Below are 20,196 nucleotides of genomic sequence, written 5' to 3' on the forward strand. Positions count from 1 at the left end.
AATCTTGTGTCTTCTCTTGAGTTCTTTCCCTTCTATTTGTTTTATCCAATTCTGATGTGTTAGTTTCTATTTTATCACATCTTATTATACTTTATTTTTTTATTATCCCTTATAAAACCTGTTTATTTTTAAATGAGAGACAAAAAGGGCATGAGAGGGAATGTGTGTGTAGGAGGGTGGGGCCTAGAAAGATTGGAGGGAGATGAAATATAATCAGGATATATTATGTGAGAAAACAATCTATTTCCCATTAAAAAAGGAAAAAGGGAAAACAAAAAAAGAATGAGGCTACAATTAAAAGTGTGTTGTTACAACTCACTGACAATCTTATGTCTAAATGGAAATCATTTCATTCTATTAAAATTAACTTTCCCTTTGTGTTTATTTAAATGACTGTCATTACAGTGTTGGTTGGGAATACCTGTCTGGTAATAAAATTCTTATGGATGTTTAATATGTTCAAAATTGTCTTATATAAAATGTCAATGGATTTTACAATGTAAAATCTCTACATTTTATGTAAAATTAGCCAGTTCCAGGCCAGGTCAGCTGTACAAGGAGATATCAGATCAAAACAATAACAACAAAACCAGTAAGAGCAACAAAAGTGTTTAATTTCTTACCAAACATATTAGTATCTGTTAGTTTGTGATGAACGTAAGGAACACCAACATGTTTGATTCGCTTGAATTAGATTGTTTTCTATCTTTGCATAAAAGCAACACATAATACTTACCAGGAATTATTGACAATTTAATATCCTAATTTTTTCAGGAATCTATGAGTACTTTCACTTTAGAACAATAACATTATCATAACATTACTCAATTCACTTTTTTAGAAAGACAAACATTCTAAATGTAGTTTAGGTACTTTGATATTTTTCAATGACTACTGTTTCCATTAATCATATATGCTAAAATTAAATCTTAAATGCCTCAGTGCATCATTTTTTAATAGACATAAAGACTTCCATGGCATAGACCTGTTAAACAGCCAAGTTGATCTCCAAATTGCTTCCACAAATAAACTCATACTTTCCTTGGCTACTATTTTATGCTATAATGTTTTCATATTTTTATTCATTAACCATATTTGTTTATGCTTCTATATAAATAATAACTATGAGATACTAAGTAGTGCAATAATTCTTCCTAGAGGTACTGACAATTTATCCTATCGAATTCATTTTTTTTTAAAAAATTAATACATTAGTAGAAAATTTAAGATAATTGAACTATGTATTCCCTTATATAAGTAAATAACATGCTCTCAAGTGGTAAGGAGAAAATGACAAGGAAAATTTAAATGCAAAAAAAAAAGAAAACCACTGAATTTCCTTAGGAACCTGCCCTCATATTAGCTCCTTGACAATATTTAAAGAGAAGTGCATAGACATACCTCTTGCTTCAAAGCCTGGTCACAAAGATGTAGGAACTTCCATAGGGAAAAAAAAAAAAAAGAAATCTCAAAAATTCACTTACTTGTTTCCTTCCACTCTGTATCAATTAACATATATTGAAATTTAGATACTCTCACTCTATGTGTGTGGACTCATGAGTATAATGCAATAAAGTTCTGGGACGAATAATACCCATTGGATTACTATCAGGATTGCTTGATTAAGTGTGGATGAGATCTAAGAAATGGGATTTTGGAACTAGGCTCTGCTCAGTTCAAGATAAGTGAGGTAGAGTTTAGAAATTCTCACAGTTGATCTTCAGGAGTCTGGGGTAAATGTATAGGACTTTTCTTCATGTTTGGCATGTTAGAGAAATTGGGGATATAAGCCTGGAATTTCTTACCTGAAGATAAGAGTCAGGTGCTGGGCAAGTGATCCTAGCATACTTGCTGGGCTTCTGATTTTGTTGGGATCAGGAGGGCAATGGAGAAGACATTGTGATCCTAATTCTCTTATCTGGAGAGTCTTTGTCCTACTGTCCTGGAAAGTGGTATGTAGCTGGAGTTTTCTCTCCGGGTCCCTCCAAGCTGTGCAAGTCTGGTAGGTGTAGATAGGAAAGACCAAGTATGTGCAGTGGGGATAGGTTGAGTTAGTAGAGGTGAAGAAAGCTGAACTGAGCAGCTGAATCTCGGTTCTTCAGATGCATTGTAGAAATGGTACTTAGGCCAGGAATGGGATTAGCAGCTTTGGTTGGGATTCCCTACCTGGGCTGTGTGCAGAAAAAGGCTTCGTAGAAAAGGCATTCGAGGGAGGAATGAGAAGAGAAGATGTGATGGAATATTTGCTTCAATTTTTAAAGTTCAGTAAAAATGAAATATATACTATTTTATGTTCATTTGGATCCACTGTGTCTAAAGAAAAATATCTCATAGGGCCATAAATTTCATCTCATCCCTTGGTCTATGAAGTATGTCACAATTTGCTGCATTTGCTACATTATTTTCCATCTTCAGAAGGCATATTGTGGACTGGGGAGATGGCTCCGCCGATTAAGTACATATGATGAAAGACTGAAGACCTGAGTTTAATGCTCAAAATTCTCATAGAAGAGCAAAATTTTGTGGCTCACCCTTGTAATCCACACATGTTGGAGGAAGAAATATGTGGATCCCTGGCACTTACTGGTCTGAGAGCCTGGGCTCCTAAGTGAACCCCAGCAAAGGGAGATGAGAGTGGATCCCATCGTCTTGATCTCAGTGGGGATGTTTTTAGTTTTTCCACTCTTACAATGAGTGCTCGGATTATAGCTTGATCACATATAGCCTTTACTCTGCTGAGTTGAGGGACATACCATGTATTTCTTTATTACTTCCAATATTGAAACATAAAGCGGTGTTCAAATTTGTCAAAGGCCTATACTCTATATACTGTATCTAGTGAGATTATCAAACAATTTCCAGCTTTGTGTCTTTTTATGTGATGGGTAATTTTTTGATTTCTATATTTTTACCTATTCCTGCATCTCTGAAATAAAGCTAACTTGGTTATAATGAATATTTTTCAAATAGTATCTTTTATTTGGCTCACCATTTATTTTTTCTTTTTTTGTTGTTGTTGTTTGTTCTCTCATATTTAATTTTTGTATCTATGTTCTTCAGGCAGATTGACTTGCAATTTCCCTTCTTTTTTTCTTTGCTTCTTTCTTTCTTTTTTGTTTCATCTTACTCTGCTTTGATTATGATAAACTCATAAAACAAGTTTGGAAGTCCTACTTCCAAGGGTATAGTAGAACATATATGATATGAAAAAAATGGAAGAGAATACTGGGGGATAAATATTTAAATGGAGAAAAGAATACAGTCGTAGGTGAAAGGAAAGGATAAGGATATGCTTAAACAACATTGAGTATGTATGAAGATGACTTAGGAATCTCTGATAGTTTGTAAGTTAATTAAAGTATTTTCAAAAATCAAGATGGTTTGAACACAAAGACTGGAAAGTAAAATTAAGTTTTGGCCTATACCTTCTTGTGCAACCATGCCTAATCCTGAACTCAGACATACTCCCCAAAAAAGCATGCCCATATAATGCATTTTAATTTGTAATGTAAATAGAAACTTTGCAAGGTGCTGAACACAGCCTTTGAATTCACTCAGACTCATTTCCAATAATCCAGACAATAATCAAAGTTCAAAAAAAAAATAAGGGAATGAAATCCTCACATTAACTCATTTTAGTTATCAGATGCAAATTTTTCCATTGGTTAAATATGAATTTCCAGGAGCAGATAGGAACCTCAAGTGCTTGAAAGACTCCTCACAAAATAAGGAACATGTGAAAAAAAAATCGGTGTGACAAAATAGTAGGGTTTGTTAACCACTAGTGATACCATTGCTTAGTCTTCTTGGATTGTTGTGTTGAGAAGAACAAAATGTGCAGTGTGCTAAATTAGAGCTGGTTATAGGTGCTTTGTCATTCTTTCTCAAAATAAACAACAGAAGACATTTTAACTAATCAAAAAATGCAAAATATTATATTTATATCTAAATCAGTTCACCCTATTCTCTCACACAAATAAGCTTGGACATAATTTGCATTAGAAGATCTTGGAAGACAAAAATATTTGCCCCTGTAGGTGCTTGTTCCCTGTAAGGGTCTGAAAAGATTTGAAATCTAGCAATGCCAGGGTCTCACCATCACAGGCTTACTTAACTGGCTGGCTGAAGCTGTCTATCGGGGACTAAGGGGGTTCAGTCCCCTCCCAGGGTCCGGGAAGAATCTACAACCAGCTGATAATTGATCTTTGATGAGAAGAAATGAATCTATGTACATGAAATTCCTTAGTTCATATATTTTATTATTCTGTCAGTTCTCTCTACAAGCTTATACTCTGCTCTCATTTTTAGCTCCTTTCTTGCCCAATTTCTCCTTACATTTATCTGTTGTCCCCTCAAGGTTCTATCTTAATTCCTTCATCTAGTTCAGCCCCTTCTAGGTTCTTATCCATCTAGTTCTTTCCCATATCAGCTCCTCTCCCATCTCCGTGTCTCTCATCTTGTTCTTCCTCATCTTGTTCTTCCCCATCTGGCTCTTCCTCATCTTCCATCTCATTCCTCTAGTACTCTCTTCTAGCCCTTCAATCTAGTTCTTCCCCATCTCAGTTTGTTCCTCTCAAGTTCTTACCCATCTAGTTCTTCCATTCTCTTTTCTCTTCTCCGTCCCTCATGCCCTGGAAGTCCTAGTATATACACACACTTACAAGCAGTAATCCCTTTGCAGTGTAAAGCCAGGCTTCCAGGGTCAAATGGAGGGGTGATAAGAATCACATAGGCCAGGCGTTGGTGGCGCACGCCTTTAATCCCAGCACTCGGGAGGCAGAGGCAGGCGGATCTCTGTGAGTTCGAGGCCAGCCTGGGCTACCAAGTGAGCTCCAGGAAAGGCGCAAAGCTACACAGAGAAACCCTGTCTCGAAAAACCAAAAAAAAAAAAAAAAAAAAAGAATCACATAGAAAGGCAAAAAACGTTAATTATCATTTGCAACCCTAAAGGGAAGTGAGCAATGGGGAAATGAATTAGCTAAAGGCTAAATTTGGGTAATATTTAAGAAGAGGGATCTTATGTGCTCAACTATAGTCTTAAATGTGATTAGTAGAAGAAAATGTTAATCTATAAGTTGCTAGGTCAATGGGAGAAAATAAAACTGCCTTCTTTTTTCCTGTGGCTACTGTCTGTCCAAGGGGTGAGGGAAGGTGTGTTCAGTCCCTAGTGTACAGCTAGATGCCTCTGGTGATAGTTAAAGGGAGATCTGGAACTAGAGGTAAGGTTTGGGAAAGGAGGAAGTTAAGAAGGGAGGGTCCGAGCTAAATTGTGTAAAGATATTACTTAATGTCCACCTGACCTAGGCGGTGTCTCCTTGTGGGATTTACCTTAAGTCAGGAGACTTGCATGTGTGCTGTTATCACTGTTAGTCCTTGAAAGTGGCTAAGATATCTGATTCCAGAGAAAGCGTTTCCTGAGTTTCTCCAAATACCTGGAATGTGTATGTACAGAGAGTGATCAGTCCACACTGTTAGCCCTTCTTAGGGGAAACTCAATTGGGAAAACTATGAAGGCACACATGATTTTCATAACAGAATACAGCTGATATATAACAAGCCACATAACACCAAAAAGCTCCTTGGAATTTGGCTTCCTCTGGGAGAATTCTCTGATCCCTCCAGGTAGTGACTTTGCCATAACCAGCTGAATTCTTATGATATATTCCTGAGGCCCGCAGAAGCTATCCACGTTTTTATGGGTTTAAAATACTTCCTAGTTGAGTCTAATTCACAGTCACTACAAAGAACCATGCTATAGAATAAAAGCCAAGTGATGTATAAAGCAAGCTATTCTCATAACTATGCGTTCTTAAATGTTCATTTTTCTAGTTCACAAAATTATCATGCTTTCATATTTAACTAAAGATTGGCATAAAATATGTAGCCTTTTTAATTTCAATATTATTGATGATACATTTATTATGAAAATTATTTCATCTTGTATTAGTCAAAAAAGAAAAATTAAGAATTTCCAATATGCTTAGTTTAAGTACACTTAATATTTCATCTTTAACATTCACAAAATTTTATGTTTCTAAGTCAATTAAGCTTTTACTGATTAGAAGTGAAATTAACAGACACAGAAATAAATATTGAAGATGTAAAAACACCAGCCAATCAAATGGGATTAATTTTTTGTACCATTGTCTGCTAAATGCTTATTTGTTTGTTTTTTATCTTTTGCATTGTCAGTAAGAAGTTTAAACGAGTATATTGCATGCATTACAAAGTCAAGCACTTACACTCTACCTTTGTACAATTTGTCAATACTGTAGAGTATTAACAAGAAAAATTAGATTTAGTGAATTGTGTTGAAGCAAAAGGACAAAGTCAACATGTCTACCACATTATATGTTATTCCATTTACCCATTCTTCCTAAAAATTGTAGTATTCTTAGATGAAGACCAAATGCCTGTTATTTAAATATATTTAGTTTGGTGTCTCATCATGATGCATTTTACATTGAAGTATTTTAACAATTAAAGCTTCAATGGGTGATTTCTTAAATTTATGAACTACATTATCACTTTATGTATATTTTAATTTACAACTTGAATTAGTAGCTTATATTATTGTCATTAAGAAAAATAGAGAAAAATACCAGCAATTATAAACAGTATGAGTTGATGTAAGCATTTCTGTTAGCCCTGAAGCAGTTCTGATAGTTTTATTGTCTTAATCAACTTAGTCAACTCTCTTTATTGCTCTTTGGAGGTGGTAGTTTTGAACACATGCTGGGCATTAGTTCACTGGTGCCAAATTAAAAATGATAATTCTCAAGCGTGAAATAACTGCATGGACTAATGACCAAATATCTGTATAATGTGAGCCACTGTTACAGCAGGTGGCCAAACAATTAGACAGTATAACATAATATATCCCTGAAGTAAAGAGAAAATAAAAATTTTCATATACAACCAAAGCAAAGACATTAGACACAAAATAAAAAGAACATATAATAAATATGTGCTGATGATTTAATATACTATTTTAATAGCAAAATAAGACCTTGTATAGATCCTTAATTTCATAGGTATTCAGGGACTATCAATTTATTGTGTACATATGATAAAATATAAGTATTATTAATAAACAAATAGTACTAGATTTTCTTACTTTGAGGAACTGACAGCCATTTTCTTATGAATATTAATATTTAGCAAATGCACCTTTGAGAAGAAGAGCCCTGAAAATAAAGAATAATTGTGGGAAATTAATGTATATAATGAGTTACGTAGGAGGTAGGCAAAACATAAATTATGTCTCATATATGAACCTTGATATTTAAATTTTCTTGAGAATTAGGGACAGTCTCATTAATAATTTTTATATAGTACAGAGAAATTATGATCAAATACATAAGGTTCATTTGATAAAGAGAGGTAAGTTAATAGCTATCCTCTTTAATTCACTATATAAAATTATTAGGTAATAGATACAGTTTTAAACTACCATACCAGAGGTACATAACTTCATAAGAAGTGGCAAAGGCATAAAAGAAAAAAAAAAAACAAGTTAACTCTAGAGTAGAAGTGAGCAGTGAGTGGTTGAGTATGACCTAAGCAGAAATCCTTTTTCAGATTTAAAAACAGTGTGATTTACAATCTTGCAGAAGAAAGAGAAACTGTACTGGAATGGACCTGGATGTGCCATTTGTGATGATTAGTTTTTATATGCTAGGCAGACAACTTGGGGAAAAAATTCACTAAGAATCTTTCTCAGTTTTGTCCAATACGAGTCCCCCGCCCCCGTGCTTGTCATGATACATAGACTGTTGCAATAGTGTCTTTCCCCTCATGGGGGGAATGGTCCTAGTCAGTTTTAATGGTTACCTTGTCACCATCTCAAAAGGGGCCTGTTCAAAGCCTATCACTGAGGAGCTCATGGGCCTTAGGGATAAGCCTGCTACTTTTGTTTTACCAATGTAAACCACTGTTTTACCATGATGTTGTCAAAATCGATTCCAAATTTCCACCTAAAAACAAGTACTGCCCCTAGTCTTGCTCAAAAAGTCTTCTCTTCAGAAATGGTGACAAATGCAGTTACATCTGTCATGGTACTGAGAAATAAGTAACGGTTGAGTTCTCAGCCTTGTATTGGGTACCCGTATTACTCTCTTTGAGGCTCAGGGTATGCTAAGGAGAGGATGAACTAAAAGAAGGACAGTTAATGCAGAGAGATGTCTTAATGAGACGACTTGTGAATATGACACATTGTACTCATCATCATCTCATGTCAATGTGGTTTCTTTAACAAGATTTGATCCCAGACTTGGTTTGAGAAGCTGAATTTTCAGTGGATTTCAGTCAACACAGGAATTCATTACTAAGTAATGTTGAAAATGAGTTATTGTGACTGTTTTGCCTAAATGGGGCAATTTTATCGCTCCTCTGCATGCAGCCCATATCCCCTGCAAGTGCTAAGAATCCTATGAAAAGAGAAGATAGAAAGAATACAAGAGCTGTAGGATTGGCAAGAGGGCTGTGAAAAGCTGTCTCCTGTTCATGACACTGCCACTGAATTCATCTCACAGCCACTGTGGTGACTTGGACAAGACCTACAAAAGATTAAATTAGTCAAAATTCCAGCATACATGGGGTACGAATTCACAGAACCTCACTCCTAATCAAGGAACTAATGGAAATTGGTAGCTAGTAGGGCAAGGAGAATTATTATTTGGCTATTTGGGTTCTGTTAGATTATTCACATGCCATAAGATAGCCTCACATCCATGAGTATATAGACTTTATGGAATCCATACAGACTTTATGGAATCGCATGAGCCTTTGGAAGGACACTTCAGATCCACAGCATAACTGGATGTTTCCTCCATGAGCTTATCAAAACCCAATTATGCCCTAAAGGCCATGACTCTAAATTGCAGATGGCTGAAGTTCAAACATCAGTCTATAATTTTTGAAGGGACAAAACCTAAATCATAACATATAGAGCAATTTAAATATGAAAAAGAGAAGAGTGAAGAACATATTGAGGGTGGAAAGAAGCTCAGAGTCCTGGAAAATTCACTAATTGTAAAATTTGGGGGCATTATTTAATGAATAGACTATAATATATTAAATTAAGTAAATCTATACAACTTTAAGATGTGTGCTTTGAGTGAATGAAAGTGGAGCTATTTCTAATCCTGTGGAAATTTATATAAAAACACATTGGTACCAAAATATCAATAGTTATGATTTGGAAAGATTGCGGTTTTTTTTTCAACCTTAGTGGAAAATAACAATTAAATTAATAGTTAATTAGAAATTAAGTCATAAAGCTGGGTGTCCATATGCATGATCATGTCTTCCTGGGAGGTAGAAGATAGTCTGAGCATTGATCTGCCTAAAGATGAACTATAAGGTGAATTTTTTAAAAAAATTTTGTTTGTTTTGTTTTTTGTTTTTCCAAGACAGGATTTCCCTGTGTGGCTTTGGTGCCTGTTCTGGATCTCCCTCTGTAGATCAGACTGGCCTCAAACTCGGGAGATCCACCTGGCTCTGCCTCCTGAGTGCTGGGATTAAAGGCGTGAGCCACCGCCGCCGCCGCCGCCGCCGCCGCCGCCGCCGCCGCCGCTGCCACCAACACCACCCTGCTAAGGTGAATCTTAAAAGGTCTTATTAATAAAAATCCCAGAGCCGGATATTGGGTTAAATTCTGAAAGCCAGAGAGACAGAACAAGCCACAGACAACCTCATCTTGCCACTCCTCAGCTAATCTTGTTTCCTCAGACTGAAAACCTTTGATTCTTCACGCGAAGGATCTCAGCTGAACTGCTTAAAAGCCCCTAGTTCCTGGTCCTCATGCCTTATATACCTTTCTGCTTCCTGGGATTAAAGGTGTGTGCTCTTCCCAAGCAAAGACATGAGCTCTCAGGTCCTGGGATTAAAGGTGTGTGCCACCATGCCTAACTCTATTTCCAGTGTGGCCTTGAACTCACAGAGATCCAGATGGATTCAAGGTGTGTGTGCCATCACTATCTGGCCTCTACAATCTAGTGGCTGCTCTGTTCTCTGATCCCCAGATAAGTTTTATTTGTTAGAACACAAATAAAATATCACCACAATGAACAAATAAATAAATGCAGACAAAAATGTACTCAAAGAAATGCTAGTTAAGTTTCTTATTTTCCTCTAAATTTTGTTTAATGTCAAATGCTAGTTCTTTTCTGATCATGCTCACTCATCAAAATGTGATGAATGAATTAAAAATTTTAAATAATTTTCCTTTCATTTATCTCCAGGCTTATATTTCTTCTGTTGCATTATTTAAAATTTATCTTTTAAGCTAAAATATATTCTCTCTGTTACCTTTTGTAGTACCAATTTGCCTTAGATGAAATATACGTAATTTCAGGCTCTACCTTCCAACAAAGGTAAGAATAGAATACATGTTTGAATGTAATTCGACATATATATATATATATATTCATGACAATAAGGAATTAATTAGTATTTCTTTTATAAAGTAGATGCTTTTCAGTGTAGTTTTGCCAATACACAAACTTAAAACATATATTTAATCATTTTCTCCTGTTGAAGAAAACATAATTTTTCATATTTTAATTTCAAATGAAATGTTCAATGCTTTATTTGGTATTGCATAATTTATTTGGCAATGACAGTATTTCCTAACCACACACTGCTAACATCTTTGAAAACATACACTGCACAGCAACATCAGTTTTAATACATTAAACTTCCTGTGGGTACTTGAAAACACTCAAACCTGCACGAGGTCCTTTCACTTATGATAACTAATGCTGAAGCATGTAGGACCAAGGTGTTCAGCTATATTTTCACACAAATGTTGGAAGGAAGCCTGAGGCAATGTGAATAGGAGCTCTTCAAACTTCAAAGGATCTGTGAAGGATTCTTGCTCAGCTTTTGCCATCCTGAATTGGCCAATGCTTGGGGAGCAATTAAAATTAAATAGCCTCTGAGAAGGAAAAAGGCAAAGGCTCCAGTTCTGAGTATGAACACACTTGAGCACAGTAGTAGCAACGGGGAAGTCTTAAGAAATGGCATGATAGCAGCAGAGAGAAGGGACATGACATTTTGAATTCAGAGTGTGTATTTTCCAGGCAGCATTAATTAATCCTTCCAGAGTGTTAAGCTGTTGCTATATTTATCAACTTCAGTGGAGAGTACTATAAAGAAATCCCCTAGCAGTGACAAAATTCAAGGATACACATACACACATAAAATACAACAAATTCTTACTTTTCAGAGATTATCAGTATGCATTGGCATGAGTGATCAATATTATTCACAAATCATCTATGTTTATGGTGCCCTAAAATAGACAAATTTACTTTTATTTGGCTATAGCTGAACTAGACAACAAAGTTTGCTTAAAATTAGAAATTAACAAATCCATTGTGAGTTATTCAAGTTATTCAAATGTGTATTTATGGGCCCGCCTTACAGAAACACAATGCACTTAAACCACACACACACACACACACACACACACACACCAGTTTGCACACCATAGTATCCGGTATAATGGTTATAGACAGTAGCTTAGTCATGACTTTCTTATTTATCTGTCTTCTCTGTATGGCTTTATTATTTAGGGAACTTTTGATGAGAAAAGTAACAGTGTAAATAGCATCACAGTTAATGTGAAGACCTGGAAACTCATGTCTAGTTGATCAGTTTGCACTTAAAGATTCTTGAAAATCATTGCTGGATGTTCTACCTTTTCTAGAACATTTCATCATGGCCCTTATCTAATACCAATCTTGTGCTTGATTTAGAAAACGAGATGTAAGACATAAAAATCAAATTAGAATTTACATTCGACCCTTACCACTCTAAGAGCCTTTTATTTTCATTGACAACAGTCTTCTCTCATAGAATACATACTGACCACAGTTTTCCCTCCCTCCCTCCACTCCTCCCAGGTCCCCCCAGACATCCCCTCTTCCTGAGATCCACTCCCCCTCTATTTCCCCTTCAGAAAAGTGCAGGCCTCCAGGAGATGACAACAGGATACAATAAGAAAAGGAAAAAGTCCTCCTATGGAGCCTGGACAAGGCAAATCCAATACAAGGAAAGCAGTCTGAAGAGCCGGCAAGCGTCAGTGAAACACCCGTTTCTATTGTTAGGATTCTCACAAAAACATCAAGCTAACAGCCATATGATATACACAGAGGACCTGATGTAGCTCCCTGTATGAGCCACGCTTGCTGCTTCAGTCTCTGTGAGCTGGTGTAAGCCCTGCTTAATTGATTCAGTGAGCCATGTTCTCCCGCGTACTGTTGATGCTTTAAAACTGTGACAGCAGTACCCTTCTCTGCCAGGGTAAGAAGTGGATTCAGCCTCAGGAAAAAAAAAAAAAAATTGAGATTGCTGCATTTTCCTTTAGCCAAAATCTGACTCCTAGAAAGGTTGATTTCCACACAGATAACTGAACAGCTAGGTCAGTGAAGAGGGGTTGGGAGAGTTGAGATATTCTGAGGCAAATTTAGGAAACAATGCAACAACAACAACAAAAACTACAGAATCTTAGAAGTAGTACGGATCACAAAAGCACTGGAAGAGCAGACACTGCAAGGGTGTAACTTGGAGTTTGCCAGCATACCTAGAATTTGAAGATTGTTGAATATTGCTTGTAATGCTTTCTTGTAATTACATTCTTGTAATGTTTTGGATACCTACTACTTATCCCAAATGCATATGTTTAAGCTGAAAAAAATAAAAGAAACTGAAGAGGAGAGGAGAGAAAGAGGAAAGACAAGGAAAGAAGGAAGGGAAAAAGAGAGAGTGGAAAGAATACATAAGGGGATAAATAATGATGAGAGAGAAGATATATAATGGGGCAGAGGGAGAAATGAACTGCAGGAGACTATAAAGAAGAGCTGTGAGAGCTCTTACTTAGTTTAAGTATCTATTTAGAAGTAGAAAGTATTAATGAATGCAGTGATTGTTTTGTTTGTCTTCCATTGTTGACACAGAGTCTTACGTAGGCCAGAATGGCCCGCAAACTTCTGGGTAACTGAGGATGACCATGAACTCTTCCTTTCTCTGTTTTCCAAGTACTGAGAATACAGACATGCCCCTTGTTGCTTTCCAATCCTACTGTATGAATCACATTACTTTGGTGTTGTCTTTATTTATAATTAACCCTCTCATCTGATTTACTTACCTATCTCGTTGAAAGGATATTTTTTAGTAGATTTGAAATTAAATAGTGGGACTTCATGAAAGTGGAGCTTATGAAAGTTTATGGCATATAATAATTTTAATGAAAATATTTAAATGTATCAATAGGCATCTTAGTGTACTGTTGTTCATATGTATTTATTTATATTTATTAAAATTTACTGGTCTTTATACCATTTCAAAATTGTGACTTTTACTGTATATATTGTTCATTTATATTATGTAGAAACTACTTATCTTTTCATATTCCTTGTGTTTAACTTAAGACATGACATAGGACATAGTATAATTAATGCTTTAGTTAATATTGAAGAATTGTATAAAAGAGCCATCATCTCACTAACTGACTCTTTATAAAATATTATATGATTTACTACTTTTTAGAAATTTATTTAAATATTGGATTGTATTCACATTAACACAGATGGAATCAATTATTAGATTGAAAATTTATCTACTTTTTCTGTTGATAAATATAGAGGAAAATATGTTCACAGGAATATGATAAACATGCAAAGAATTGCTTAAATTACATCTAGATGCTCAATAAAATATTCTCAGTATGCATAATGTCTTTACCTCATATATGCTCATTAAATTGGAGATACAGAAAGAGAGAAAACAAACTTTGAAATGTATTCTTATTTAATATAAATCATTAATGGAATAAAACATCTTTTGGTATTCATTTGTTAGCAATCTTTCTGAATTTCTTTCTATACATAACATCTGCTCGGCTGTACCAAATCCCATTTACTCTACTATTAAATATTTTGAAATGTAATTAATGAGACCTCATTTGGAAATTGATGTTCTATTGTTATTGCCCTTACCATTCTGTACTTCTGTGTATTGTATAATGCTTTTCAATATTTCAATGTCAAGGAAAAGCCTTAAAAATCTTAAAATTTATTTTTCTCCTTTACAAATATAGTTGCTATTCACCAGGAGTTGAAAGTTTCCTTAAAGTCCTTAACATGTTTTGTTTCCAAAATTGTTAAATTACGAGAAGTGTTAACACAAATACACACACACATACACACACACACACACACACACACGGAGAGAGAGACAGAGACATTTATTGCTATTCTACTAGCACAGATAGATACTGACAATCATGAATAATGTAAGATTTCCATCAAATCTTTCTGCAAAGTGATCAGAAAATATGTATTCAGCAGACCTGAAGGAACAATAAGCTGTAGGAAGCCTGAAATCTGAAATATTTAAGTTAAAACATCTTCTAATATATATTATACTCCCTGTGAGGTATAATTGGAGAAAAATTAGCCTCCTGGTCCTCCACAACACCATTCATTATGAAATTAAATTTAAAAAACACATTTATAGGACTCTATGTTGGTATATGCATGCAATTGTGGATTTTTAAATTTAATATCACCCTGTTTTTTAAAAAAATAACATCATGAAATTAGCAGGCAAATGGATGCAAGTAGAAAAAAAATCATCCTGAGTGAATTAACTCAGACCTACAAAGACAAATATGTTATATACATTCACTTATAAGTGGATATTTGCTGTTAAGTAAATGATAACCATGCTATAATCCGCAGACTTAGACAGATTAGGTAAAAAGAAGTGTTCTAGGAGGAATACATGGATCTCCCAGGGAAGAGGAAATAAAACAGATATTATGAGTGGATAGGAGCAGGAGGGATCAAGTGAGTGGGGTATACATGAAGGGAGAGTGTTCCAGGAAAGATGGTTTTAATTTGGAGGATAAGGTGGAAATGTAGTACAGTGGAAACTTCCTGGAATCTGAGGGTGACCCTAGTGAGGAACCCTAGCAATGGAGGATAGGTATTCTCAACTGGCTATCTTTTGTAGCCAGGCAATGATCCCAGTATTGGGACTGAGTTGCATTCAATTGACTTGGTGACCAAGGTGTTCCCTTGGAGACCTCAAAACAACATCCTGATGCTAGGAGAGAGGGTCAAAATAAATTCTCATATGGTTAAGGGTTTGAGGAATCGCCACTATATTCCTTTTTTTGTTTGTTTGTTTGTTTTTCAAGACAGGGTTTCTCTGTGTAGCTTTGTGCCTTTCCTGGGACTCACTTTGTAGCCCAGGCTGGCCTCGAACTCACAGAAATCCGCCTGGCTCTGCCTCCCGAGTGCTGGGATTAAAGGCGTGCACCACCACCGCCCGGCTGATATTCCTTATTTTTATAAATATATATTTTTAAAACTTTAAAAATATCATACATGCATACAATGTGTATTTTGATTATATTTATGTCTCTATTTTCCCTTAGCTCATTACAGATCCATTCTCATTCATCTGCCTCAAATCCATATCTTCTTTTTCTTAATTTTTAAATAGGTCACCAAGTTCAATTAGTGATACCCATTTTCTGGATTAGATTTGAGACCTAATTCAAAAGAGAAAAGCACAAGCCTGTTGCCATAACCCTTGTCAAAAACCATAAGGCAGGAAGTTCATAACTCCTAGGACAGAATCTGACAATGTTATTTTGTTAAATGATAATGTTATCAAATTGACTTCTAAATATAGGTTTATACCCTTAGTCTCGGGATGTTTACAGTCATGGCCAGGGAACTTTCATTTCAGCAGAAGTCAATGCAGAGGCATGTAATGTGTCAAAGTCCTGAGAATAGGACTGAGTACACAGGCCTTATGCGGGCATCTATATTAGGCCCCCTATTATGAAAGAGGAGGAAGAAAAAAAATGTAAGAGACGGAGGATAAAAGGAGAACTGTGAAGTACTATCTTTAGAACATTTTATTGCTATCACACTTATCATACTCATGAACTCACGGGTGTTGTGGTTACCTGTACAAGATATGCATAATTGCAAACCTGCTCAAACTCTGCCATATAACTGTTCCCTCTTTCCTTCAAATTCATGTCCTTTTTCCTATTAATTGTTGTTGCATGTATGTATATACACACACATAAATATTAAAATATATAGTCTCATGTAGCTAGAGTTTTCCTGCCTTGCCCACAGTCAGGACAAATCTTTGTCACCCGCCAGTCCCACAGCCGCTCAGACCCAACCAAGTAAACACAGAGACTTATATTGCATACAAACTGTATGGCCGTGGCAGGCTTCTTGCTAACTGTTCTTTTATCTTAAATTAACCATTTCCATAAATCTATACCTTGCCACGTGGCTGGTGGCTTACCGGCATCTTCACATGCTGCTGGTCATGGCGGCAGCTGCAGTGTCTCTCTGCCTCAGCCTTCTGCTTCCCACAATTCTCCTCTCTCCTTGTCCCACCTACTTCCTGCCTGGCCACTGGCCAATCAGTGTTTTATTTATTGACCAATCAGAGCAATTTGACATACAGACTGTCCCACAGCAGTCTCATTCTTTCTTTTGGGGTTTATTTTAATGAGATATTAAGTCTAAATGTTTCTATAAAATAATTTTTTGGTTTTGTTTCTAATTTTTGTTGTTTTCTTATATCATTGTAGTGAGCCAGTACATTTACTTGAGAAAATAGTGAACATCTGGAACTTATTCAAAATTCTTGAAAAATGCAATTATGTATCTTTTGAGTCATCATAAGTGAATGATTACTTGATTTTCCAAAATCACCTATGCATAGTAGATCAAATGTGCAATCCTTGAAGTTTTATCAAAAGCATAAGAAAGGTTTTATTTTTCCTATTAATTTTCCAGTAATCTGTCATGGACTTTCTGCCATTTAATTTTATCCCTGAAAGTGGCTGGACAAAGATATTCTCAAGCTTGTCCACAATTGTTCTACCCTAGAAATATACAGTCTTCTTATGCTGTCAATTTCCCCTCTGTCTTTCAAACTCCATAGAGCCTCTACAGTCTCACGTATCTGTGAACAAGTCAACGTATGTCATTCTTCTTGCTCACAAGACAGTGATGTTGCTCAAGGGAGGCGTTGACATCACTGCTGCTGGGTTTTTATCTCTCCAGAAGGAAGTGTCTCACAGACAAGGGTTACATTAGATTTCATTTGCCTGTCAGCTTTGTCATATGCTGTTCCTTGACTGTGTATTTTGTGATTATGTTTTCATAATTTTCCACTGATTGTATTAGAGAATCTTTCTCCATGGTGACAGCTTCTATTTCACATTAATTTTAACCAGATCTGAATTTCAAAAGAGGTCATGAAAATTGGTAGAAGATCCTGTCTAATTTTATGACATACAATTCTCTTAGTTGTCAGGAGCTCTACCATATAATACAAAATCACACAAGGGTATACACTGCTTATTCAAATTATGAAACAGTTTATGCTATTTTCTGTGATCTGTACTAAAGAGCTATGATATGCTTTGCCAACAAGTGTCCATAGTATACAGCCATGTTTGGATTAACTGGTTGGAAGGATGTTTTAACATCACATAAATTACGAGAAAATAGAGATAATCATAAGAAAGGTAAGATTTCTGAGTGTGTAATAAATATCTTCTTGCCAATATAAGTCAAAGGTATATATCTTTTTACTCGGGACAAGCCATGATGTTGCCACACTCCATCTTACTATCTGCCTTGAGGATGTTCCACTTCAGATCAATATGTTCTTAGAACTTCTGTTCAAATTGCTACTATACAGGTGTACTGGGTGTGTTTGTGTGTAAACGTGACACAAGTTAGAGTCGTCAGAGAAAGGAGACTCAGCTGAGGAAAGGCCTACTTTAGATCTAGTTGTAAGGCAATTTCTCCTTTAGTGATCAATGGGGAGGGCCCAGGTCATGGTGGGTGGTGCCATCCTTAGGTTGCTGGTCCTGGATTCTATAAGAAGGTTGGCTGAGTAAGCCAGGGGAAGCAAGCCAGTTAGAATATCCCTCCATGGCCTCTTCATGAGCTCCTGAATCTGGTATCCTGTCCTGTTTTGAATTCCTGTCCTGAATTTGTTCAGTGATGAACAGCAATGCTGAAGTGTAAGCCTAAAACACTCTTTTCTCCCCAACTTGTTCTTTGGTGTTGGTGCTTCATCACAGCAATAGAAATCCTAACTAAGACAATAGGTTTAATGTCTTACTATTGTAATAAAGAACATATAAATGGAACTTCATTTCTTTCCATTAATCCTACTTAGATATTGCCTCTTTGTTAATGGAATATTTGAGGCAATCCCAATTCTTTCATATCAAAGTGTCACTGAGGGCCGGCTGCAAAGTTGAAAAGTCTTATGCTATTCAAAGTGTGTTCTCTCTGCTTCTGTGTTTCTCATTCAAAATTGGAGTCCAAAGCTTTTGTTTACAAGATGTCTTCTTCCTGCAAAAATACCCTACCATGACAGCCTCTGATCTCTCTGGATCAGTAAGCCAAACAAACCTCCCCTCCCATAAAGTGATCCTAATATTTTGTCACAGTAATAGAAAAGTAACTGATACACTGCTAAATGACATTTAAATTATTTTCTTCATTTTGATAGTTTCATACATGAATACAATGAAATATGATCATATTTGTGTCATTTCCCTTTTAACATTTTCCTCTCCTTGCCCCAAGCATGCCTCCTTACCACTTCATGTCAAGTTTTTAATAACCTACTAAGACTAGTTAATGCTCCCTCTGGGTTCTTTCACTGGAACAGATGTCAACATCTTAAAAAAATTAATGTCTCTTCACCAGCAACTATCTACTGCCAATAGCTCCACAGTTAGGGTAGAGATCACTTACTTCATCAATGTTGATTTTTGAGCAGGTTTGCAATTATGCATATCTTGTACAGGTAACCACAACACCCGTGAGTTCATGAGTATGATAAGTGTGATAGCAATAAACTGTTCTAAAGATAGTACTTCACAGTTCTCCTTTTATCCTCCGTCTCTTACATTTTTTTTTCTTCCTCCTCTTTCATAATAGGGGGCCTAATATAGATGCCCGCATAAGGCCTGTGTGCTCAGTCCTATTCTCAGGACTTTGACACATTATATGCCTCTGCATTGACTTCTGCTGAAATGAAAGTTCCCTGGCCATGACTGTAAACATCCCGAGACTAAGGGTATAAACCTATATTTAGAAGTCAATTTGATAACATTATCATTTAACAAAATAACATTGTCAGATTCTGTCCTAGGAGTTATGAACTTCCTGCCTTATGGTTTTTGACAAGGGTTATAGCAACAGGCTTGTGCTTTTCTCTTTTGAATTAGGTCTCAAATCTAATCCAAAAAATTACCATGTAACAGGCATACCATGATTGCACCAATGAGCACATTCCCATTAAAATAATATTCTACTCCTGGAATTCCATAGATTCATGGAAATATGATAAGAAATACACTTAGCCAGGTGGTGGTGGCTCATGCCTTTAATCCCAGCACTTAGGAGGCAGAGCCAGGCAGATCTCTGTGAGTTCGAGGCCAGCCTGGGCTACAGAGTGAGTTCCACGAAAGGTGCAAAGCTACACAGAGAAACCCTGTCTCAAAAAAAAAAAAAAAAAAAAAAAGAAATGCACTTAGTCTAGCTTCATAAATTTCCATAGTCTTTATCAGTCTCAATATACTTTGAAATTCAAAAGTCTCCTTTGAGACTAAAAGTAATCTTTTAATTGTAAGCTCCTGTAAATTAAAAAAGCTGAATGCAAATGTGTGCCTATGTGTATGTGTGGGTTTTTTTCTTTCTTTTTTTTTTGTGTGTATGTATATGTGTTTCTCTAAAAAGGAAAATCAAGCATGTGTGAACAGATGGGACCAAAGCAAAACCAAAACCTTGCTGTGTGTCTCTGTCTTTCTTCCCATCTGCTTCAAAAGGAAGCTTTCCTGATGAGACCTGAACAAGGCATGGATCATGTTTGTCTTTCTTTGTCTCAGATACCTCATTCAGGATTTTTTTTCCTAGTTCCATCAACTTTCAGGATGTCCTTTTTTCAGTGGTTGAGTTATATTCCATTGTATACATTTGCCACACTTTTATCCATTCTTCTGTTAATGAATATCTATTTTGTTTCAAATTTCTAGTTATTATTAAGAAAGCAGCAATGAATATGGTTGAGCAAGTATCTTTATGGTAGGAGGAAATGTCCTTTGAGTATATACTCAAG

The sequence above is a fragment of the Peromyscus maniculatus genome, chromosome 10 (genome assembly GCF_049852395.1).
Source record: "Peromyscus maniculatus bairdii isolate BWxNUB_F1_BW_parent chromosome 10, HU_Pman_BW_mat_3.1, whole genome shotgun sequence".
NCBI lineage: Eukaryota > Metazoa > Chordata > Mammalia > Rodentia > Cricetidae > Peromyscus > Peromyscus maniculatus.